General features: G+C 39.1%; 1 protein-coding gene across 1 annotated transcript in view; it reads left to right on the forward strand.

The window, feature by feature from the left end:
- Positions 1-10,566: 10,566 nt before the first annotated feature.
- Positions 10,567-27,148, forward strand: part of dlgap2a (discs, large (Drosophila) homolog-associated protein 2a) — a 181,552-nt gene continuing 164,970 nt past the window's right edge. The window contains exon 1 of the mRNA XM_088354961.1: positions 10,567-10,767. The gene's annotated coding sequence lies outside the window, so the exon portion shown is untranslated. The remainder of the gene's footprint in view (positions 10,768-27,148) is intronic.

A 27,148-nucleotide genomic window follows, 5' to 3' on the forward strand; every position in this document is an offset into this window, starting at 1 on the left:
GGCGCCAGCTGCGGCTTGTTGCCTGATTGGCTTCCCTCCTATTGAAACTCGGTGCTCTCATTCACTCCTTGTCAGTCCGTCAACGAACCTCTGCTCTTGCAACACTTGTGTTTTGACTCTGTCCGGTATCCTGCTCGTGTATCTAGTGTCCGGTATTCATCCCGCCTGTCTCGTCCTGTCCGGTATCTTCCTGCCGTCTCCAGTATCCGGTATTCATCCCGTCTGTGTCCTCCTGTCCGATATCTTGCTCCAGTCTCCAGTATCCAATATCGATCTAGTCTGTCTCCTCCTGTCCGGTATCTTGCTCCAGTCTCCAGTATCCGGTATCGAACATGTCCGTCTCGTCCTGTCCGGTATCTTGCTCCAGCCTTCGGTATCCAGTATCGATGCCGTTTGTCTTGTCCTGTCCGGTGTCTTGCTCCAGTATCCAGTGTCGATCCCGTCTGTCCCGTCCGGTATATACCCGTGTGTCCTGTATCGATCCCATCTGTTCTGTCCGGCCTCGATCTCGTCTGCCTCTGACTTCCCTGCATCCCTGGCGTTTGTGTTCATGCGCATGACTGACAATAAAGCTTTTGTGAAAACGTTACGCGTCTGGGTCCTCCGTTTGTGCGGGTTCTGACAGACTAGGCAAAACAATTGGAAAGAAAAATGGTGCAGTTTGGTCACTCGGACCGAGTGGTCAAATTTTAAGGTGTCCCTTTAAAGCCAACTACTGTTTATAGAAGGGAAGTAACAAAAACTACGAGTTGCATAGATGTTTTGTTAGTTTACAAAATATGGGGGCACTGAATTTGAATTGTGAAAGGCTGGGCAAAACAATTAGAAGAAAACTCGCGATTTGGTCACTTTGTAGTTGTAGTTCGAGTTTTACCGTGTGCTTTATAGTACTCGATTTGGTTACAAGACACACTACAGTGACATATAGAGGTTAAATATTACACAGTGTCACGAGCATTTCTAGTTATTTATTTATTTAATTCTTATAATATTCTTTGAATTTACAACGCGTTTTGGAATTCAAATACATTTAACAGCGCATCTGTAACTTTTACTTTGAAGGTGGCGTGCGTCGTTGGAGGTTTCCTTAAAAAGTTAAAAGTTAAATACAGGTATTTCCAATAGGTATTTTATCTATTAAGTATGTGCCGACAGTGCCCAAGTGAGTTCAAACAGTCCTTATGCTTTATTTTCCATTGTGTCTATCTGCCTATATCTTTTTGTTATCAGAGCTGTTCGGAGCGGAACAAATTAGGTTCGAAGAATGAGGGCTGGAGAATGATGACGTGCTTGTCCTCGCGAGTTTTTTTTTGTCAGTGTCACATGAAAGTGGTAACAGAAAGGCGTGCTTTTAGAAAACTCTAAACCTCAACCCCAACCTCAAAAAAGATGAGTTATTCGGGCACCCCTACTTGCATGCGCATCAGGGACATGCTTAGGCTGGAATCATGATTTTAAGCCAGGAGATGGCAGCAGAGAGTAAGAAAGTTTCAAATTCCGTAGAGCTCCTTGAAAAAAAACAACAACTTTAGGCTGGGTTATCTCAATATTCTCTGGTTGATTAATAGTAGCCAGCAAATACCAAGGATACAGTGGGTGCTTTGCCAGTGGCGCCTCGCTCTGGCGACATTTAGTGGACATATTTAAAACTGTAAGTCAACTTGTGACGCGCTCCAAATCATGTCTCTCTCCCAGCATAGTCTTGCAGCCACATTTGCCCCGAAGGCCATGAGTTTCACACGTGTAGTAAACATTTTGAATATAAGGAAATATAATTTCTCATTACCTCGCACATAAGGACCCTTTTGTCGGAGCTGGTCACAATTATGCAAATCTAACTTTTCAAAATGAAAAATGAAGGGTTTGTGATGCTAATGTTCGCAAGGTGGAAAGCCGCCCAGTGTGAAGCACATCAGTCAAGCATCACAAGGCAGGTTGCAAAGCGTGTCACCTTTGCATTTAATTTAGCCAAAGTCAAACGAGAGCAACGATACTGCTGGCTGGCCAACAATTTTAGCGTCTGCTTAGTATTTCTATCGCTGCCTTCTCATGGCAAGGACAAAGCTCATACATCAGGAGGCTGATTCCTCTGGCACAGCAGCTCTTTGCTCTGCTTAATATGCATGCTATATGGGTAATGACTTTAAATTAAAATAAACTGGTGACGTATTTTATTTGTTTTTCAACCCTTATATTACTCAAAGATAATCGGTTTGGTGCTGATTAAATTACTCTCAGCGCATATTATATTTATGAACACAAATATGATATAAACACAAGATATGCACGCTAAGCGAAAGATTACGCATTTCAGTACATTGAATTGGAGATATATTTTTATTGGCTGGCTGACAGTGAAATTTAAATTATGTTATACTGGGGGTGCCTCGAAATGTTGTATAAAAAGGGGTGGGGGGGTCTCCGACGAGGTGCCCGCAGGTTGGTAACCCCCTAAGACCACCTGAGCAACTCGCGGACTGGTTTTGAAATTATATCATGAGGCAATGGGATTTTTTAGCAAGTTTTGATTTGTAACTTGCATGATGGTTTGTGGTTGACTAGATAGATAGATAGATAGATAGATAGATAGATAGATAGATAGATAGATAGATAGATAGATAGATAGATAGATAGATAGATAGATAGATAGATAGATAGATAGATAGATAGATAGATAGATAGATAGATAGATAGATAGATAGATAGATAGATAGATAGATAGATAGATGTGTGTTGTGTTAAAAAAACAAAATAAAGATATAGAATATAAAAATACCCAATATAATGTTTTGCTATAGAGTATTTAAATAGTGGAAACTGTAATAAAAAATAGGGTAATATGCAAATGTGGGGGTGGGGTTTAATATGGGCTTTTACTCCCCGGGTGGAGTTAAAGAGCCTCATGGCCTGAGGAATAAGGACTAAGCCGCTTTTAACCTCTAATTACAACCTGGTTTTACATTGTAATAACATAGTAGTGGTGGGTCATCAGGGCCTACTGGGCATTCTCTGCAGGCCTGAAAATTGTCAGAATCAGTTGATGTAATCAATTTTGTCCATGCAATTGTTTTTATTCACTTGGGGTTGACAAGTTGGCAACACGGCGGATGGGTGGTTGGCACGCAGCCCCACGGTGCGAAGTCCGGCTACCGCAGCCTCCTCGTGTGGAGTTTGTATGTTTTCCCCGTGCCTGCGTGGGTTTCCTTCGGGCTCTCCAGTCTCCTCACACATTTCAAAAACCTGAATATTTGGTTAATTGGCCGGATTAAATTGCCCCTTCTGTGGGCCCAAAGCAACCCCGAATAGAAAACTGTGAACGATCAACGGCACCGCATTAAAAACTCCTTAACTGTGTTCTATGGTCCATGAACACATCATCAAGAGTAAACGTGACCCTCAGAATGTCACCATGAACTAAGTGGTAAAGCAACAAATCATTTAATTTAATTAGTATGTATATAAATAAAAAATGAAGTTATTACAAACTAATACAAAATGTTTCTACTTTATCAACGATTTTTATTAAATTGGGAATCAATCAACATTAAAATCGGCTAAATACTTTAATATTAATGATTTTTAAACTCAAAATACTGTAATTTTATTTAGTTTTAATAGATTGAATAATACTAAAATTTTAGCTAATTTTATGTATCATTAATTCTGAATGTACTACTAATAATTATCAAAATATATCCTGGAATTAGAAAAATATTATACTGCTAATTCTTTTTTTCAATAAGAATTGAATTATGTATTAAAAATTTCAACAACAAAAATTACCATCCATTAGATAATAATAAAATATCTTAAAATCAAAATAAGAATATTAATTCTGCCAGTTTCTGGCTATTTTTCCTGCTATTTTTCAATCACAAACCCGATGTTAAGGTATATTTGTAGCAACGTCTTTCACATTTTACTGCATATCTGGCTTTTAAGTAAAAAAGTCCCCATATTTAAGAAATAAGCCACATATGTGTATCATTATTTTTGTTTTTACAAAAAAAAATCTTGACATATATCCTAAAATTAGAACATTAATATGAGGTTGCTAAATATAATAATATATTTTTTTTTTTTTGTGAAAAATTAACAAAACAATATATCATCTGCTGGATGATAATACAATATATTGAAATGGGGAAAAATATCAAAACAAGCAAACATGTTCTGCCAAGTTCTGCCCGTTTGCAGAGTCAAATGCTGTAATACAGACGCTGCCCTACTTACGAACGAGATTCCTGACGACCGTTCATAAGTTGAATTTGTTCGTAAGTTGCTTCAGTATATTTTGTTTGGAGTGTATGTTCAAGGTTTATATAAGTATGTTTAAGGCTGGTATAAGTAACCTGTATTGTTTTGTACTGAAAAATAAACATTTCAGAAATTAATATGCTCTATAAAGATAAATAAAGTTAAGTTTAACCTACCATTGGAAGATGAGCTTCAACAGTTCAGCATCAAGCTTCCGTATTCCACTTCCATTTCAAATGAAACAGCTCGCCTCTTCTTTACACTTTACACCAATTATATTGAAGGGATGCATGCGATATTAAACAATAAAAATGTCAAAGTTCTTAGCGCGCTACAGATACAGTATAGAATGTTTACACACGAACTAGGAAGAAGGTGGATGCTAGGTGACCCCCTCACAGCGCCACCATACGCCGGGAGTGGCAGAAAGAAGCACTACAGTAATGTCCTGTACCTGGAAAAAGGTGCACACAATACAGTCTAACTTACAGCAATGTTTGGATATTTTTCAACATTCTGAAAAAACATGTTCCTATCTACCGTTTTTCCTAAGTCGAATGGTCGGAAGTAGAGGAGCGTCTTTAGTGTCACAATTTCTTGACGATGCCTTACTTTTCACTGCATCATACAATGTCTTCCTTTTTTGCAGAAAAGTCCTCATAGTTTACCATTGTTGCTTTGTGTTTATTCAGACTGATAATGTTTTCAAATGTGCATTTTTTCCTCTGAAGTTTCCTTCCAGTTGATCGCCTCAGGGTCCTGTAAAAAGAATACAATGCAATGAAAATAAATTCTTATCACTTTTAAACTCGCAAAGCAGAAAACGGGCCACCGTCAATATTATGCATGTCCCCTTGAAGGAGGCATTTTCTTTTTTTTCAATGGCCTTATAAACGTCGGTGGCACCTGGTTGAAAAAGGGGATGTTTGGAGCTCTCTCTTGGTCATTATTATAGATTCAGATTGACAGCTGCTCCATTCTGTCTGCTATGGTTAATCACTGAAGGATTTGGGCTGCCGGCAAGCCACGCTGACAAGCGACCTTGAGTCCCGTTTGGACCCAGGGACTATCAGTAAAAACCCTGATTCCTTGTTACTGCAAGCAGAGCATCCCTCTGGCACTTGCTCGAAACTACTCCCTGATTGACTACCACGATTCAAAAGTCATGACAGTGGTACCTTTTCGTATGAGTTTAATTTGTTCTAGGGTCGTAGCCAGATTTGCTCATGTAAGGAGCACATTTTCCGGATATAAAATAACTAAAAAGAAATTGGTCCATTCCTGTCCTCCTTAAAGCATCCAAGTGAATTCAAAATAATCACAATATGAATAAGATAAATAAGATGATACGAACATAATGAAATGCGAATTTATTATGAGCAAACACTTACCATGGAGGCAGTCACCGTAACGAAGGTGTGCGGATGGTGCGTTTGCACGGAGGAGTGACGGAGGTAGCATACCTGTCAACCTATACATTTTCCGTGTATTTTATACATTTTTTGATCATTTCAAATTGGGTACGCGGTATAACAATTTTTACACGAAAAAAGACCAATTTCGTCTTGCCCATTTTGGCTCTACTCTGGATAGTCTCAGTCACTGATAGCAGATAATATTGTCTTGGCATTCTACATAGTCTATCTACCTACCTACCTACCTACCTACCTACCTACCTACCTACCTACCTACCTACCTACCTACCTACCTACCTACCTACCTACCTACCTACCTACCTATCTATCTATCTATCTATCTATCTATCTATCTATCTATCTATCTATCTATCTATCTATCTATCTATCTATCTATCTATCTATCTATCTATCTATCTATCTATCTATCTATCTATCTGACACAACACACTCCTTTGTTCAACAGCAGGGCCCGACAGCTTTCACTGGTTTACCCCTGCCGCATCATACAGGTGCCCTGCCCATCCCTCAGAAAGCGCCCAAACATCCCACTATCCTTATACAACACCTCTCCACTCACTCCTATCACCAACAATAGCTCTAGCTTTAACTTGATTTAGACCTCTTTCCTGCAGTGCACTCATAACACCATCCACGTCAGTCCGTCTTGCTGTGAGTAAATAGGTGCTGCGTCGAGTTTGTAGGGTAAATTTTAGCTCAACAAGGGGAATTTCAACCATTAGTAGAGGGATCAATTGGCTGAGGTTCACAGATATAAATATAGATTGTTGAAGAATACATATTTACTGTACACTTGAATTTGAAGTTACTGTAACTCAAAATGAACGTACACACAAACATTTATCCTTTAGTAGAAAAAGCGCAAACTGGAAAAAGCTGATACTGGCTGTGAGCGGGCTCGAGTGATCTCTATTGGTAGCCTCTGGGAATGCCCTTGACACAGATTTTTTTCCACATGAATTTGTCGATTAAAATTCTTGTGTTTGTATTTTAAATAAAGAGCTACTATTGTACTATTTTCCTTGGGAAAATTTATAGTCATATTTCCTCAGTGCTAACGAATTGTGAGGCTCCAGCACCCCAATACCGGTCGGAGGGCGCCACGGAACTGATTACCTAATTTGGCAGACCTGGTGCTCATTGAGACTCTCGTATTTGAAGGCAACTGTGACAGTCAGACAGTCATTGCCGGATCAGTGATGCAATACCCTTTCAAGAAAATCCAGCTATGCCTTGAGCTTTATGTAAGGCTTTGCATTATTACTAGCCTCATTTTTGAATGGACTGTGTTTTCTTTTAATTGTTTCCTTTCCCCTTTCTTTCTGTAGCGCCTTATGTTGAAACGCGCTTCCCCATTAAAACTGAATCTGCCGCTCTTGTCTGCGCTTGGATCCTGTCCCGCAAGCCGTAACATAGGCTGTATTAGGGCCCGGTCACACAGCCGTTTGCGTCTGTATCGCGGGTAAAATTTTTCGTTTTGTTTTTGCCAGTGTTTGCCCGCGATGGAAAATGCGCAAAATTGGCCAACCCGCTGTTCACCGGTGGTATGCCAGCAAAACAGACGCCGGCGACTGTTCTGCTCCCTCATCGCGCCATTTCCGCGTCATTTTCTCGTGTGGACCACGGGTATAAAAGCTCCCGAGCCGTTGTTGTGCCCAAATCCGACTCCTACGCAAAATCCACACCCCCCACACTCCTCGCGTGAACGCGTATTCTGCTGCGATCGCTTTTGTTGGAAGCGTGCATTGACGTTGGTGACTTTTTCATCCGCGTTAACAAACGCATTTTGTAGAATACGATCGCACTTTATTGTTTAAATAAACGCGTTATATAGACTAGGATCTCCCAATTGTTATAATTAGCTCGCTTTATTGTTTTAATAAGCGTTTTATATAGAATACGATCGCTTTTGTTGGAAGCGCAGCAGAATGCGCGTTCACGCGAGGGGGGGAAGATTTTATATACGGTGTGCATTACCGTTCGATTACGTTCACAACAAAAACAAAGACGGAATGGTTTAAGTTGTATTACATTCCCAACAAATGCAAGACGAAGTGGTTTTGGTTATATGTTCGCCATTACATTCCCTAAAAGGGATATAAAAGTGAGATAAAACGAGGTAAAAGTGGTTATAGTAGCGAGGGGATGCAAATCTCGGCAGGGATGCATTTCTCGGCATAACACCGGGCTGTAGAAATTATAACCGCTCAAGACACAGTCCCGTGAAGATCAAGATTTCAAGCTATGGCACCGAAGAAGCCAATATGTTTTTATTGTAATAGTTTTTCATTTTGATTTTATTATCTTGTTATGAAATGAAAATAAATGTCAAGAAATAAAAATGGATTAAGACGAGGTCACTACGGTGACGGGGATCCATGTCCACCCCTTGACGTCTCGAGCACAACTGACGTGTGCTCGGCAAATCGCGCTGTATATACGCGGAGAAAGGCGTTTGACCGTCACACGCGTAACACGCTAATTTCACGTAATAACACCGCGATACAGGCGCAGAACATGCTATTACCGTGCTCCACCCACGATTACCCGCTGAAATTTCCCGTCCTACCCATGTGTAACCACGCCCTGGCCGCGGCCAGAGCACGTCGTTCCGTGTCATTTCTGCGTCATTACCTTGTGTGCCTCCCGCGGTTAACACGTGCTCAAAGTTTTGAGCAGCTCAAAACTTTTTCGCGCGGCCAACCGCGTGTGAATTTCCGACCGTGAGTAAAGCACTGCTGTATCTCGTCTATATGGCGGTCTCAAAGCGTCCAACAGCGCCCAACAGCGTCTGCTTCACGGCCAGAAATTTCTGGCCGTGATTCAGCCTCGATACGCTCGTGAAAGGCTGTGTACCCGTGCTCTAAAATATTGAGCAGCGCAAAACTTCTTCGCGCTGCCAATCGCGCGTAAATTTCCGACCACGTGTTAAGCACTGCTGTATCTCGTCTGTATGGCGACCTCAAAGCGTCCAATAGCGTCCGCCTCACAGGCAGAAAATTCTGGCCGTGATTCAGCCGCAAACGGCTGTGTGACCAGGCCCTTAGTGCCATCAGCTAGATACTTGCAGTGACAGATTTGGTGCCCGGTTTCTTTTTATCAGTGAACCACTTTCGACGCTTTTGAATATTATCATACCGACCAACACTACTGCTTTACGGGTTAGACTACAGCTTTTCTCCCTTTTCTTTTACATTTCCGGTTCGATAAAAGGTGTCCGCTTACGGTTCTAAACCACGACATTTTTATTTCATTCATTTTTATATTCTGGAGATGGATTGTGTTAAAAATTGAGTGTGTAATAACATTTACCGCTTTATGGTGTATGGTGTAAATGATGGGATGTATGCTACTGTATCTATAATTGTGCATTTTGAGTGTACAGTACGTGTAGTACTGTTGCTGAGATGTTTTTTTTCCTGTGATTTTATACATATGTCATTACGCTGCAAAAAATAAATTCCTACGTAATTTACCCAAAAAGTCCTCATTTAAGTGTATTTTTTATTGTTTAAAGCTATTTTATTTCTTGAATAAAATAAGGGAAAAAAAATTAAAATAAGATACCTACCATTTTCTAGTTACTGTACTTTTGCTCCTTAGAAGATATTCTACTAAAAATTAAAATAAATGATAAAAAATGGGGGGAAACCTTCTACCATCTCCCAGAATGACATTATTGCTTATTTAAGTATATATGTTCTTGTTTTATGAAAAAAGGCTTAAGATAAGAAAAATTGCACTTACAAGAAATATATGCTAAAAGGCAATTTATTTTTTATTTTATATTTTTGCAAATTACTGTTCTTGATTAATTGGAAAATGTTTTCATCTTTTAAATTCTGATTCCCTTTTTTACATCCTAAATTTGCCACTCACATTTTTAAATTAGGAATAACACAACTCTTCCGAGGCATAATATATGCAATAGAGACGCTGCCCTACTTACGAATGAGACGATCGTTTGTAAGTTGAATTCATTCGTAAGTTCCTTCAGTGCTATATGTTGTATGGAATGCATGTTTAAGGTTTTTATAAGTATGTTTAAGGCTTGTAAAATAAATTGTATTGTTTTGTACTAAAAAATAAACATTTCATAAAATAATATGCTCTATAAAGATAAATAAAGTTTAGTTTAACTTACTTTTGGAAGATGTGCCTCAAAAGGTCCTCCACCGTGGTAAAAAGTGGCTGAAAAAAAGCCTTGCGACCATTTTCTCAACCGCATCAAGCTTTCTTATTCCACTTTCATTTCAAAAGAAATGGCTCGCCACTTCTTTACACTTAACTCCAACCGTATTGAATGGATACACGAGATATTAAACAATAAAAACGTCAGAGTTCTTACTGAGCTAGAGATACAGTACTGCATATGTTGTATTTTTACTCACGAACAAGAAAGAGGAAGCAAATATCTTTCCTTCCAGGTGGATGGTGGGTGACCTTTCACATCGCCATAGCCGGTAGCGCCGGAAAGAAGCACTACAGTACTGTCCTCTACTCGGAAAAAGGTGCACACAATACAAAATCTAACTCAAAGCAACGTCTGGATATTTTTCTACCGTTTTACGTAAGTCGAATGGTCGTAAGTAGGGGAGCGTCTCTAATACCCACATCACACTCTATTTGGGCCTTCTTTTTCCTGCCACCTCACTACAAAACGCTCCATCTGTTTGAAATCTGTGATCCAAGTCCAGAATCCAGAATTCAGGTCGCAGTTTAGCTCCAGCCGCGTGAGCGAAACAGCAGCGGCAAACGTGAGCGTGGTCTGCCTCTCCTCTCTCTTGCTGCACCGCCACTCTGCTGTGCTGCAAAGGATGCTCCAAATAGTGCGCTTGCAACCCATCGCAACGCCGGTCGCAGCATCCTTGCTGCCATTTATACACGCTTCTTTTTTTTCTTTTTTTTCTGCCCCTTCGTTAAGATCAGTGTGGGTGAATAAATGAGTTGGGGTGCATACAGGTGGAGAGCTCAGGAAGTGTGTTATTCAGTGCCCCCCTTGGTACATGAGTGTGTGATTTTCTGCTGTCTCCTGTGGTCAAAGCATGCATCCTGCTCGTAGACACTTTGCCAGGTAAGTTAGTGTTTTTTGCTTTATAGCGGAGAGGTTTTTGCAATGCTTTTGATTTTCTAACTAAGGAAATTATATTTGGGGGAAAAGTTATAGGATGAGCACACTGCACACAGAACTGTATTTAAATGTTTTTGATAAGATTACCACGTTGTGGGTTTCCTAATGAGCAATGCGATAAATGTGGTAGGTTTGCAACACTTGATGCAAAAATGGGACATATTGCACGATGACGAATATTTTTGCATTCTATTCTCAATATTTCGCCGTCCACCTGCTTGTATGCGAAAGAATACTGTCTGAACTTGCTGGCGTGTGCAAACTGTCATGGAGGGAGGGTTAGGTTATGTGTGTCACCGAATGCTTATTCTCTTAATGTGTGTCAACCGTCTGAGACTGGTTGACTGGAGTTCAGATTTGAGCTTCATCAGAGTATTGAGAGGCTACAAGTTTGTGAGTAGATTTAGGATTTCGGGTTATTTCAGTTTCCTATACTTTTGGTCTTGCGCTGTTGGAGGAGATGCTCAGGGGTCCTTCTTGTCCATTGCTGCACTGCAGACAGTGGCGCTCCCACCCTGATTGCTACGTGCTACTTCCCTTCAATCCAGACAGGCTTCGAGAGCAGTGTTGGGCACATTACTGAAAAAAGCAATTAGTTCTTGTTACTAGTTACTAGTATTTTATGTAATTCTCTGGATTACTGACAACCAAAATTAGCACGTTACTCTTATAAATTATTTGAACGGATAATCGATTACTATCATTTATTTACTTGGATCGGATTGATACCTCAGCAGCTCCTAACTCTTAAGAGATCAGGACACATTGTAAATCATGGTGTGCTTTCCAAAACTAGCGGAGTAACGCACCATATGTAACAAGTAACAAAATGTTATTAATAATTTGTTACAGTACTTGTTAACAACAAAAGTAATTGCGCTCCGGGAAGTGCAAAGCAACGTGTTAATCCCATCACCAGGCTTGGGGAGTAACGGAATACATATTACGGTAATGTGTAATCAGGATACCAAAAAAATGAAATTGTATTCCGTTACAGTTCCAGAAAAAAAACACAATAGTTAAAATAAGGATTACTTTGCAGGATTACAATTTTATAATAAAGTATATTTAAATATACGCACCAGTAAACACATTTTTAAAGGTAACATTGCTCATTTATCTTTACATTTTTTTATGATATTCATATCATGTTAATTTTGTGTTTTATTGGAATATGTTGTATCGAAGTAATCCAAAAGTTATTGAAATTAGAGCTGCACAATCTTGGGAAAAACACCTAATTGCAATTTTTCAGAACGGTACTGCAATTTCGATGCGATTTTCTATTTTAAAAGAAAAGAGCATTTTCTGTGCTTGTTTTTTTGTTTTTTTGTGAGTACTTCATCATACTAACAAGTTTTAACCTTGAGAAAACAGCGTTCTCTTCTGGGGAGCCTTGCTAGGGTTGCTGTCTGCCAACACGAGGCTTACAGGTGGGTGTGTGCCATAGCCTTTATTGGCTGGTGCTGTTAAAACTTGGCTTTGATTGGCCAGCCCTGTTAAAACCCTGGTTAGCCAAACACTCCATCAGTCAAATAACAAAGGGGGGAAAAAACAGAAACATGGAACTATAAATCATTGAAAAAAAAAAAACGCTGATTTCGATTAATTGTGCAGCCCTAATTGAAAGTAATCTAACCACATTTTTCAGCAGGCAACCAGTAACTTGTATCGGATTACGATTTGAAACCCTGTTCAACACTGTTCAAGTGTCCCTTCGCCGTTATAACAGATGGCTGTGGCCGAGTGCCTCACGGTAGTGGGTGCCGCGGCATATCTGGAAGTGCAGGTGGCCTTATCAGTCGGGAGTTTGCGTTTGGCATAAGCGCCGCGCTGTTTGGATGAAGAGGTCTGCAAGGGCGCCTTGCTGGCAACTCGGCAGCTCTCGACGCTCTAAATGAACAGCGGGTCTCCCGCAACGTTATTTGGAGTGGCCAAATGGTTTGCCGTCATGCATCCTCGAGGCCTCCTCCTACTTGCCTGCTGTACTGGTTCACACCGATTGATGTTGTATCCTCTATCATGGCTGAGAGATTGCGTACAAAACCGCATGATGCCGCTTTTAGCAAAGTGTTGTACAAGGTGTCTGCATATTGGCACAGGTTTTTACGAGGCTTTAATGCATACAAGAATGTGGTAGAAAAGAAGAACAATTGGGGTATCAAGTGAATCAGGCACAAGTTATGGTTCACATTAACAAATATTGAGTTGTACTTAAAGAACGGTGTTGGGCGTGTTACATTAATTAAATAGTTACAGTTACTAATTACGATATTTTACAGACCCTGTAGCGTGCCTTAAAACCTCATTTTGGCCAGAAATTTGGAAGTGCACTTTATATACTAGTACACCTTTTGACCTGCAGGATATGGCAGATAAGATTGGAAATGCATACAACAATTATTAGTTTGCCAAACCATATAGAATACAATGCGGAAATACAATCTTTGAGCAATGACTACGCAATAATGGATCAAATCAATAAACATCACTGACCTGAATTTGAAAAATTTGTATGCTACAGCAATCCAACCCGAATACCGGCGGGTAGATTGTTGACATGTTACCACTAGACCACCGATGGTACAAATGACATAAGACAAAACATTTGATTTTATCTTGTCATCACACAATTATTATGGTGTTAGGAACACAGATTTGCATAGCTCATTCGGATAGGTTAAACAGTCTCTCTACTTCACTAATAAATGTTATTCAAGATTGATAAGCGTTTTACGTACACATGGATATTAGATCAAGTGGTTATGGACGTGAAGTGGAAACAGAATGCACTATGCATACAATCTTTTGCAATTTGGGTTAGTGGCTCATATTAAATTATTGCATGAAATGAAATGAAATGATCTGCATTTTATATAGCGCTTTTCAAGTCAATGACTTCCCAAAGCGCTTTACAATGTGCTCCACATTTCCCAATAGCGGCCTTGCAGCCATGTAGGGCGCTAACCAGCTTATTGGGGGTTTTAGGGGTTCAGTGTCTTACCCAAGGACACTTCGACATGTAACACGGACGAGCCGGGATTCGAACTGGGATCCCTTGATCCCAAGACGAGCCCTCTACCTCCTGAGCTATTGCCGCCCCTAATATGTACCTAGAGACACAGAATCTATTAATATGGTCTCAAATTCACATGCCTTTATTGATAATGTGCACACATTATCTACAAAAATGTGTGACAAAATACATTATTTTGGCTGTGTGGCTTATAATATGGTGGGCCTCAGAATGCGGAAAATACAGTACTTCATTTAAAAAGTAATTCCTTTACCCCCCAGATTACTGACACACAAAAGTAGCGCGTTACTCTGAAAGTAACTACGTAGTTACAAATTACTTTATATACAGTATTCATATAGAAGCTGACCCCTTAAAACTGCTTAAAATTAGCCACATGATAAAAGAATAGAAGAAAACATGGACACCAACCTTTGAAGTGAATTTTTCATATTTCTTATGTCATCTTGAGATCTTGCAAACTAACTCCGAGACACACCATATCCGCATTTGTCTCTGGGATTCAAACCACTCGAAGATCTCCTTTCAATACCTGGGTACGTTTCCTTTTGTTCCCCAGGCATGGTGTTTTGTAAAAAAAAAAATTAAATTGAAAGATCAACATACAGCACACTTTTACAGTGAAATCTGTGCTCACGGTTCCACCATTGATTTTGTTGTTTGTGTATAAGCCACCCCCCCTTTGTACACGCTACCACCCAAAAAAAATAACAATAAAATAATTTGATTTTACAACATAATATATTTTTTCACATTATTATGTAATTCACGTTATTCCAGTTTCATTTTTTGATAACATACCGCGTTTGTCATAAATAATATTAAGCGATTTATTTCAAAAAAGTCAAATATAAATAAGTGTATTCAAAAAAGTCAAATCAAAGGGTGACTATGTATATTTGACCACTAAATGTCACTGTATTGTGTGGTACAACTGAAAAAAAGTGCTGAAAAGCACAGGGAAGGTTATAAACTACAAAGACTCATAGAGACGAAAAAGCACATTTTTCCTTCTTGTTTTTTGCCCAGCCTTTAACAAAGTTTCGTTGGTAGGGTACCTATAGCAGCAAGAGGTCAATCATAGCAGCATCCTTCAGCTGAAAAAAAATACAAATTTCTATGATATACAGTGTTTAAAAACATTTTTTGTTTGTATTTCTGCTTGTTTTAAAATCAATATTGTTTTAATAAATGAATTAAGTTTATCTTACCAATAGGAGGCACTGGATAATACACAATTTCTCTTTTAGTGTTTTAATCACTATTAATCTAAATAATTGTTGTGTTGAGTAAAACAAATTTAAAATTTAAAAATAATGACATGACATTCATGATAATGTTCTAAGTTTATTTATTTTATTTTTTTACTAAAAAAATTATCTTTAAAATAAACAAAACGATCTTCAATGTGTAACTTACTTTTTCTAAAAATGTTCTAACTGGACTTTTTGCAGTTGTTTCAAATCTGGAAATGCCATGGTTTTTTTTTGCTATTTTTTCCCATCACACACCATGACATATAAAGATTTTTAGGTCTCGAGTGTGCAGTACATACAGAGACATTTTGAAACAAATGATAGGAAACACAAATAGGCCCCTCGCCACTCTCCTGCAGTCGCCTGCCTGGTTATCGGTCAAGACCAGGCTCTTGGTTTCTCACAATAATCCTTTTCAACAAAGTTTAACAAACTTCCATGCTTGTTGTATAATGTCATCTGGGCCCACGCGCACCACTTTCCCCAAGTACGGCGTCTTGATGGTTTTCGTCATTGTTAACATTCTAAATGAATTGAGCTCCGAAAGCTGCAAGTTTAAAGATATGAAAGTAACAAAGCGGCCAATGATCAATTAACAATACTGCTTGTCTATTCTGTCGACAGAGCACTCACAAAAGATTGTTAAATAGGCTCACGTTGCCCTTGTATCCGCAACCTTTAATGGGTTTTTTTCGGTACGCGAATGTTTGTGCAAAACGAATTAACAGCAATTGACTTCTAAAGTATATAGTTAGTTGATTCTCTGTGGCTCCTCTAAAGGCAGCCAAGATAAATTATGAGGACCATCATTGTAATTAAATACAACAAATGTATTGTTTTACCTGTACTGTACTATAATTTAATACTTTGGAAAATATCCATTATATATATATATATACTGTAATGTATACATGTGTATATATATATATATATATATATATATATATATATATATATATATATATATATATCTCATCTCATCTCATTAGCCGTACCGCTTATCCTCATTAGGGTCGCGGGGGGGCTGGAGCCCATCCCAGCCATCTCCGGGCAGTGGGCAGGGGACACCCTGAACTGGTTGCCAGCCAATCGCAGGGCACACAGGGACAGACAACTCATTCGCTCATTCACACCTATATATATATATATATATATATATATATATATATATATATATACATGTATACACGCGTGCAGAATTTTGATATTTTCTACTTGCTGACGCCTTCTTCTGGCTTGTATCATCATTGCAGCCTCTGTCAAGCCTTATGTTGCGCATGCAAGTATGTGCATGAGTTAAAGTCGTTTGAAAAATAAGTTTTTTCATCTTTTTGGAGTTTGGGTTGGCGTTTGGACTGCACTCTAAGCAGGCCTTTTCTTACCTTCGCCACTTTCTGCAGTGATGAGCATAAACTCTCGAGTACTCACACTTTCTTTCCTCCCACCTAATGTAGCCCGTACAGCTTTTCGTAAAGTAAATTACAAGCAGATAGGTGCGGTGTTGGGCTGCACGATTAACCGAAACCTAATTGACATTGTGATGTAACGTGGTGTGATTGTGTACTTGCACGGCTCTGCGTTTTTTTCAAGATTTATAGACAGCAACCCTAACAAAGCTTCCAATAAGAGGGCGGTGTTTACTTGAATTTAACATTTTAAAAATCCTGTAAAATTCACCTAAAATCTTGATCCAAGAAGAACCCAAAGTAAATTCAATGATGTTGTTGAAGCTTTTGGAGAATATGGATGGTTTTAGTCTCTTTTGAAAGGCAAGACTCTGAAGATAAATGCATGGAGCCTAACCTGGTCCCAGGTCAAATTTGATGACAATTTAACATCAGTATTTTGCACAGAGTGGCCATTTGGAACGTCCAAAATCACCATTGGCTGGTGACATCATACAGACAGGTCTTTGCGTCCCAACAGTCTGACGGCCCATAGGCGGGTAAAAGCATGTCAATAGTGTTAACCCTTGGATGCATACGTGAGATCAAAAATAACCCCATGGGTTGTTATTCTTTAAAATCTCTGAAAATGAAATAAAAAGTTGTAATGCTGCCGTATTCCTGGCATTCTGCATAAAACATGTGTATGACATGATGCCATAAGTATTTTCATTGTGTTCCCCACTAATTATCGACGCCACTGATAGAAGAGTGTATGTACTGGTAGGTCATGCATCCAAGGGTTAAGTACTCACAAAAAGACTAGCACAGAGAATGCAACTTTCTTTTAAAATCCCAAATTGCATTAAAATTGCAATACTAGTCTGAAAAATCGCTAACAGGCTTTCCCTAAAATCATGCAGCCCCAGTGTGGTGAATAAAAAAAAATTATACATATAAAGGCTCTTTGAAATCAGCTGGCCATCATTAATACATACTGTACCTAATAGACAATATATTCTACTGTCAACTTTTTTAAGGACATCTCAAACGACGGAACCCGCCTTGAAGGGAATAATACAGTTCCGGACAATGTCCGGCACAATACCTTGACAGACAATAACAAGATGGAGATCATTCCTGTCGCTTGCTATGATCCTTTCAAAAACCTGACAGGGGATCACAGAGCATCAGGAGCAGGACAAATCTGTTGAACCACAGCAAATGATGCTGTCACATTCACTTCTTAACCAATATGAATGAGTCAGGAGGGCATTTTAGATTTGACTGCGACAACAGCTTGCTTACATAATGTGTTTTTTTTTAGCTTTGATTGGGTTAGATGGATTTGTCATGCTTGGTTTCTCTGACCTTGTCCTAATTTTCTTGATTTGCCCCAAGTATATCCAGGTGATTTTCAGGGTGCCACCAAGTATGGGTGTAAACATCATAGGACTTGAGACCTTTTGTTGATCCCGTAAACCATGGTCGCGCAAACCCCGCGGCTTGTAAACAGTGATAACAGTTGTCAAATATCGTGTCATCACACGGCAACTTGACGTGTTGCTCTTGCTGTGGAAGCATGTGTGAAATATTGCCACGGGCATATTGCAAAGCTAATTTCCATCATTTTATATATATGACTCTGTGATAGCGACAATACGAGCAATTTGCCCAAAGTGGGTTAGAGGTTTTTCAGATGCTTGCGCTCAAATGTTTGCGGCTTGATGTGGATGTGATGTTCTTCTGAATTGTTATTGGGACTCATCTGTTTTCACTGTCAGGTTTAAGAGAGGAATTAAAATGGAACAGGCTGCAAGGGATCATTTGCTTAGCCAACGATTGTGAAAGTACTTTGATAGCAAAGTTGTGTTTGGAATCCGCATGACACGTGGAGACGTTTTAAAAGAAATCATCAAACCTTAAACCTCAATAAGACTGAAGGTGAAGGCTTTTGGGGCTAAAAGCATAGTTTTTGTTTTTTAAATATTTTGTTTAAAGGTAAAGTGTAATATTTGACCACTTGATGGTACTGTATTGTGTCATTAAACCAAAAACAAGTGTTCAAAAGCCGAAGGAAAAAAACAATATGCATCATTTTTCTTCTCTTTTTTTTTGCCCAGCCTTGAGCAAGGTTTTGGGTCTTTTGGGTTACCCTTGGCAGCAAGATGGCAGACAATCGTGTCAGTTACCTGTAGGTGAGCCTCATGTTATTAAGACACATAAAAAAATTCTCAACCTACAAGTAATAGAATAATTGAACCTATAAAACACCTTAACAATTTGATATATGAAAAAAAGAATTACTTGTAAATGTCACAGAACAAGTATGTGTTCAAGAACAATTATTCATAATATGATAATCGATTACATGCTAAAAAAACACTACTGGAATGATTCTGGTTATATTGGATAAAGCACCATTGCATGATGGGGGGATATATGCATTATTTCTTGTTGTGAATTATACCACTTTGCTAAGACGATACTTCTCTATTATTTTAGAGTGAGAAATAATATGATTTCACAATAGGTTTTGAACAACTATACTGATACAAGTAACATCCGACTTACGTCCACCCGGAGTTACAACCCCGGCCAGCAGATGCTCATTGTTATGACCATATGGTCTTTTTTTTTATTCAATGTCTGGCACTGCAGTGCGTTGCAGCCTGGTAACACATGACACAATTTTGTCAGCCGGCCGACAAAGCAATCCATTACTCCATTCAGTAACTGGATACTGTCCCGGTAGCAGATGGCACCATTGTAATAAATGTTATTAATTCCAATCCGACTTACAATTAAATGGTGGGTACCGATCCCGGTCGTAAGTCAAATGTTACAGTACCACGTAAAAAAAATGGTAAATGGACTGTATTTATAAGGAGCTTTTCAAGTCACTGAAAACCTACAAGTGCTTTACAGCGTATTTCACACTTACCAACTCACACACCGATAATGGCGTTAGTCATGCCAAGCGTCTACCTGCTTATCTGGGGCATTAGGGGTTCAGTGTCTTGCCCAAAGACACAACTTTGTAGTACATTCAAACAACCATTTGATTACATAAAGGAAATTTGCAGTATGGTCAAATGATTTTATATTTAGACCTACGGATGAGTTAATGTAACAATACTTCTAGGGGTCAGTTCTTCCAAGCACCGTCATGTTTTGCCGCATGAGTAGAATAATTTGCAATTTTCCATGGCTCAATTGAACACAGCATTGTGCAGATATGTCATGATTCAGCATTTATTTCCACTAGCAGGACAAAAGTATTGACAATTGATTCTGATCAGCAGCAGTGTAGGGGCAGCACGGCGGCAAAGTGGTTAGCGCTTGTGCGGCACAGTTCATGTAATGGGAACCTGTCGTGGGTTCAAATCCAGCTCCAGACTTCCTGTGCGGAGTTTGTATGTTCTCCCAGTGTTTGCGTTTCCTCCCACGTGCCAAAAACATGCATTACAGGTGAATTGGCCGGTCCAAATTGTCCCTAGGTGTGAATGAGCGAATGAGTTGTCTGTCCCTGTGTGCCCTGCGATTGGCTGGCAACCAGTTCAGGGTGTCCCCTGCCCACTGCCCGGAGATGGCTGGACCCCCCGCGACCCTAATGAGGATAAGCGGTACGGCTAATGAGATGAGAAGCAGCAGTGTTGATACACAGGCAGATATAATTGGATAAGTCCTGGTGTAAATGCAGGAGATACCCATTTCTAGTTCTACAATTACTAAAGCTGTATTGTTTTAGTTTCAGAATTTCAAAACTCTTTGTGAGCACAGATAACACAAAAAGGCAGGCAACCCATACAATTGGTCTCAAACGGTTTGAGGCCCTCCAGAGATGATTGACATTGACAATCAGGAATGATGGAGCACTGCCTCAACACTATAATGATAACGTTTCTCTGTTGGGAATCCCCCTCATAGGACCCCTAATACTTGTTGCTGGCAGGTTGTTAGTGGAGGATCATGAAAGACGATGGATTTTGGTTCATATCAATCATACCAGTGGAACAAGACACTGTGATGACATTTGGCAATTTGGAATTCTTACCATTCTTCCAAGACTACTATTGTTCCGGGGCTTCTTTTACTCTTGTATTCCTGATTGAACAACATACTTGGGGGAGTAGCCAATACCAGTATTAGCTGTTGCAAGTACTACAACTTTGAACTAAAGCTCGGTGCACAAATAGGATGGCCAGGACCAACCATTTTTATAGGATTCCCTATGGTCGTGAAAATAGAATAGACTTTGAATGACAACTGATTTTCTGGAGCGCTGACACTTTCCTGTGACACTTCTTTGCATGACGCAGATCAAACGCAGATGGTGGCTCAGCTTGTCCCGAAATTGAGTGGTCAATTGATCCCCACCCTTAGACACATGCGGTGATCAGCCGCCGGTGTCAAATGTGTCGTTTCGAAGCGTTTGCGTTGTGTCAGATGATCTCATGAGACCGTGTGAAGCGCTAACGATTGTCAGCGCAGGGTTCATGCTTCTGACTTCAATCAGTGTCCAAGCAACTGCGTCCACTTCTCTCATGACCAAACATTCCCATAACTCTGGGGAATATGTGTCAAGATGTCAGAGGTTAATAAGAGGGTGGATTGGTTGAGGATCCTAAAGCAACCTGTGCTCACTAAAATATTGCAGAAAGAAAAACTGCTGGGATAAGGCCAAGCTTACCCATGACACTAGAGAGGAACATCGTTGTAAAATAGATGGATGTCGTATCGTGTATTTTCCACCAGTAAGCAAGAGTATATATCATTTATGTTTTTTTTTCCTTTATTGTTGATGTTATCTGATGTGATCTGGCTGGATTTTATGCAGGGACGGTTATGACTCTTCTTAGGCTTGTATTACCGGGTCATTTTTTTAAAGATTTTTTTGAGTAATTAAATTTATCTCATTTAAACTTTTATAATAGCTACTCATTCTTTGTTCTTATTCAGTTACATAGTCCCTTATAACGGTGATATATGATGACAGATCTCTTTCATTTCTGTTTTCTAATATAATTCAGTTACCATGATCCTTATGACAATATTATACACCAATGATATACTAGCCTTCATCTAATATTATGGTTGTCCCTTATGATGGTCATATCTGATGATTATATTTTCACTTTAGTTTCTCTATATTTATGCAGTAAGTAAATATCTTGCAGTGGTAGTCTTAAATATCACGATAATTAATTAGATTTCCTAGTTCGTCTCATCCTATGCAGTTATGCATCCCTTTACAGTAATATACGATAAGGTATCAACTTTTTCTTATTTTTTCCAATCTTAATAAATTACTATGTACCCCTTGCTGATGACAGGTATTTAGAGGATATAGTATCCTTGGTTTTGTCTGACTGTATGTTGGTAATATCTTCCTCATAAGGGTATCAAATGATGATAAAGTGTTCACTTTAGGTTTTATAAAGTATGCTGTTACTATGGTCCGTATAATATAAATATATTGTCAATGTCATGTGAATAAAATATTTTCCAAAATGTGTTTTTGTTTGTTCAAATGATGTCTTAAAGGTTTATTAAATATTGTTTGAAGAGTAAACAATTTCTAAATCCGTCAATAAAACATGTACTGCTGCCTACGTATGTCCAAAATTAGTTTTGGGATTTATGTTTTAATTTTAATATTTTAATCTACTATGCTCATTCTAAAAATGAATTTTGGCGATGAGTCTTTCCATCATGACATCGACAATGCATTATTGTAACACCCTGTATTATTATGTTTCCTAGGTGGAAAATACGTTCTGATGCTTTATTAGCAGAGGTTGTTTAACCGTGTGCAGTTATTTTTATCTTTAATGTGCAGTAACAATTCTATGTTTGTAGTTGAAACAACTTATGAAAAAACTATGAATTCACCTTTAAAGATTTTGTAATGGAGTGTTGTGATTATGCTTGATATATTTATTAATGAAGTTACCATTGGCTGTGAGTCATTTAGCAGCGGGATTATTTCACCACAACCATATTTAAATTATGTAATTGAATGTTTTCGGGCTGCAAGGATTAGTCGACGTTGTCAAAAAAAAAACGTTATAGACACATTTTTCCAACAGAGTGAGATATCTTCATTTGACTATAGTCTTTTCTCAGTTTTGCTCATGCGCAACAGGATCTCTGTCTTGAGCGGTATCATAACATACATAAATGGCGGCGTGAACACCCAGTACGAGCACCACAACCTCTGAAGTTTGAGAACAGTTTAGCCTTGATACGGTTGATGAAAAGAATACTCGCAATGCAGACCTTGCGTATCATGGCAGTAGCTCTGTGACACGTGAACATTCAAAAAGCATGTTGGATAGTTGAACAAAACTGAGCCTTGGTAAAGATTTAAGTAACGACATACAGTATTGATACCTATGACATCGCAGTGTTTTATTGACTGTTCTACTGCGGCTAAAGAGCTTGTTCTTGGTTTACAGAGATAAAAACATGTTTACTTGATTGCAATTTATTATTTATTTGCCTGTCCCTAAAAAAGGACAGAAGTTTATTTATGGTATATTTATTTGCCAAGAACTGCGCTTAACTTATTTTCATTGTACTCATTTTTCTTTTGTTTCTTATTATTATTCACGTAATTGATTCAACGTCATGCTAAATTTAAGAAAAAAATTGGGTCAGATTATTCAACTAATCGTTCCCATAGTTGGTGACTAGTCGGCTATTTAAATAGTCCTTAGTTTCCGGTCCAGAGCCTTTGCTCTGAAAATGCTGGTCTACTAGTGATCCCAAAAGCCAAGAGTAGATCTGCAGGTTCGAGAGCGTGCTCCATTCGGGCCCCGGTCCTGTGGAATGCTCTTCCCCCTGAGATTCGATCTGCAACCTCATTGGAACTGTTTAAATCTAGGCTTAAAACAAACTTCTATCCTACAGCATATGTATAGCATACATTCTATGTTGACAAGATCTGTATATTATTTATTATTGTTATTGTTGTTATTGCAACATCCATTGCAGCCTGGTCATCCTGGAAGGGGGATTACCTCATGTGCAGCCCCTTCTCAAGGTTTCTTCATTTTCCTCATGTTGAGGTTTTTGAGTTTTTCCTTGACCTCGTGTAGGTTTTAGATCAGGGGATGGTGTAATAATAGTGGTTTGCAATGATATGTGGTCTGTGCAGCCATTTGAGATTCTTTGTGATTAAGGGCTATACAAATAAACATGACTTGACTTGACCTGACCTGACCTGACTAGTTGCCGCCTTAGAATGTTTGAAATGTGTTTTTACCCAAAAACATAAATACCTTTCATTTGACAACATATTTTTTGATACATAACGAGTTTCCACCACTCTCAATTTTTATTGACCCCGTCTCTTCATATCGAGCCCCACTCCTCATCTCGTTTCTTTGGAAAAGTTTCAAATTTAGTGTTTGTTTGACACGGTAATGAAGGGTCCTGCTCCTTTCGTTGCCATGGAGACGGCACCAATTGTGAGTTATGCTGCACTGCTTTTTGTGTCCTTGCATCAACATCCCCCAATCCAGATTTGGTTTCCTGGTTTCGAGAACTCACCCGTTGGTTTGTGTGGGCGGACAGATGAGCACACGTGTGTTTTTGTGGTGGCTTTCGCGTGGGAGCAGAATGAGGAAGATCAAAACAAGTTTGCAGCTGAGGGGGTGGCTGTAGAGGAGGGTGGGTGGTGAGGCTTTTCCTAAATTCAAGGTATGAAATTCAACGAGATACTTTTCTTTTATTGCCCTTTGTACCTTAAAGGTAACGCCAAATTTGTAAACAGGCAATGAGAGAGAATGAGAGAAAAAAGAGAGAAAGAGAGAGAGAGAGAGAGAGAAAGAGAGAGAGAGAGAAAGAGAGAGAGAGAGAGGGAGAGGGAGAGAAAGAGAAAGAGAGGGAGGGAAATAGAGGGAAAAAATACAGCTACAATTGCTTTGGGAGTGGCGTCTGGCATTTTGCAATGTCTAACAAACTGAAACTGTTGCTTCTTTTTCTTTGATGCTTCTCTCGGCGTTGCTAACCGGGAACCAACAATGAGTAGTGGCAATGGCTACTGCAACAGACGCAAAGCCAGCCGGTAATAAACTAATCAATGAACACGGCAAAACCGGCGCAAACGCCAGGCTAGTCAATCAAAAAGCACGCAGTGAGCTGTCAGGTAACTGGGAACCAACAACGAAGAGCGGCAATGGCTTCGGCAATAAACCCCAAATAAACAAAAGGGTTACGGCAATATCAGCGCTAATGCCAGGCTAGCTAGTCAAACAACACACGGTGAGTAGCCAACGAGCGCCAATCGCTGATTATTTTAGAGCTACCTTAGATGTTGTGTTAATGCGGTACACCATTTTAAAGTGTGTTCCTTCAATGACATCAAAGCTCTACAGCAAACAAGTCAGATTGGTCAACTTTGGGACTAAATTTCTCAAGTCCCCCTGGAATATTTTGCTGAATTATTAAATACTTGTGGGGAAGGACACTACACGTTCCTTCATGTGCCCTGACTTTATATCGGGGTTGCAAATAGTTAAGATGTGCAGGGTGGATGAAAGTCATGGTTTATTTCCCTGCAAATTTACATCAATTATTTTCTCCTTGCACCCTTCTTTGACCTATTTTATTTTCTCTGATCGTATTTTTTTGCTCGTCTTATTTTACAAGTCATCTTATTTCCTGCAGGAGCTGAGTCAAAGCAGAATGTGAGCGAGATTCGAAAGCATTAACATAATGCTTACTCACAGAGTCCTCACATGTCTTCTAATTATGTGGCACGCAACAATGATTCACCAAAAAGGCTTGATGCTAAATTGGGAAAGTTTTATTCAGTCAGTGAGTTAAGAGTGGTGTTATCTTATATTATCAAAATAAGATAGTAATTTAACAAGGAGTTCCTTTTGGGCAGCAGTGAAAAAGTTACAAATCCAACTCTCTTGTTACGCATTGAATTTACTTTTAGTTATTTGCCAATTCACGTAAACTTAGCTCCATCCAAACCAGGCCAGCCGCTTGGTACACCTCTGCTCCTAAAATCAAGTTATCATAATTGTATTTATCTTATTACTTTAGTTTTTGTTTGATTACTGTTTGAATCTGTTTTTTTGTGATCAGTAATTTGTGTTTATAGCTATTTTTTGTAAACTTAAGTGTGTTTGGGAGGCTAATAAGAGATTAATTGTTTTTGGGTTATTTAGTATAGCGAAAATTCCCTCGAGATACAAGCAATTTTAGAGTCAAGCATGTTCGAGGAACGAATTAATATCATATGTTGAAGTGTTGCTGTATTTGCTTTTTTGACAAATTCCGACGTTTTGCATTTATTTTCTTGTCCTTTTTTAAGCTCTCAACATTTTCCACCTTAGGTTTAAAGAAATATGTTGCAAAAGCAACCAAAAGCGCTCTACGGTTGATATTCCCTGGATATGAGCCGTCATTGTTTATAATTGATTATGTGTGTAAAACAAAAGATGTCCCCAATGTCTATTTTTAAACCAATTATGTGTCTCTTTTATTATTGTTTGGAATTAGAATTGTTTTTGTTTCCATGAATAACGTGGTGGACATTATTTACAAGATTAGACACAGCACTCCAGGATAATCATGTAATAAAGTCCACTTACTGCAACTGCCCCGTGCTGAGTTTGCATGTTCTCCCCGTGCTTGTGTGTGTTTCCTCCGGGTATGCGGGTTTCCTTCCACATTACAAAAACATGCTTGTCGGGTTAATTGGCTGGTCCAAATTGTCCCGAGTGAGTCCCTGTGTGGCTTACAACCAGTTCAGGGATGGGCTCCATCACCCCCGCAACCCTACTGGGGATAAGCGGTGCAGATAATGGATGGATGTTTTCCCTGTATTTTATACGTTTTTTGATCATTTCAAATTGTGTACGGCGCGTACAATTTTTTTGCAGGAATTTTGGGGCATCTATTTTAACGTGTACACCGTAAGATCGATCTTGTCCTGGCCATTTCGGCTCTATTCTGGATTATCTCTGCCCTGGTAGCAGAAGACAACATCATCGTACTATAGCTTGCTAATATTGTCACGGTACACTACCAAATGCTATCCTCGATCAAGCATTTACTGTTTGCTCATATCGCAGCGTTGTCGATAAAGCATGATATGCGCGTCACATTATATCTGTTTCTACATTTTTCCAAATCAGGCTTTTGTGTTAGATTCAAAGAATGTCACAGTTATAATTGTGAAAGTAAGCATGGAAGAACTGACTGCCGTTCTGCGTTCCATGTACAAAGGATGTGAAAGTTTCTGCTTGCGGATGCCAACAATGAAAGGGTTTTCAACCATGCGAGGAAAGTATGGAGTAGAGAGTATAGGAAGAGTTTGGTAACCAATACTCTAACATCTTTGTTGCAAAACTAATGAATTGTGAGTTTCTGTTACAGAGTAAAACTACCGATAGCTCAGCATGAGTCTGCAAAATCCTGCTCTGTTGCGAATAATAAGCAACACTAAATTTACTGCAAGTGGGGAAAGAAACAAGAAAGATGCCGATTTAATTGTTTGTGTTGTTTATTTGGTATATCAAATAACCTGTTTACACAAATTTTCTTTGTTCTTAGTCTACATATTCTGTCTTGCTGAGAGTAAATAAGTGCCCCGTTGTGTTTTTTGTAAGGCTAATTATCGC

The sequence above is a fragment of the Urocampus carinirostris genome, chromosome 15, assembly GCF_059441175.1.
Source record: "Urocampus carinirostris isolate Australia breed hairy pipefish chromosome 15, RoL_Ucar_1.0, whole genome shotgun sequence".
Lineage (NCBI taxonomy): Eukaryota > Metazoa > Chordata > Actinopteri > Syngnathiformes > Syngnathidae > Urocampus > Urocampus carinirostris.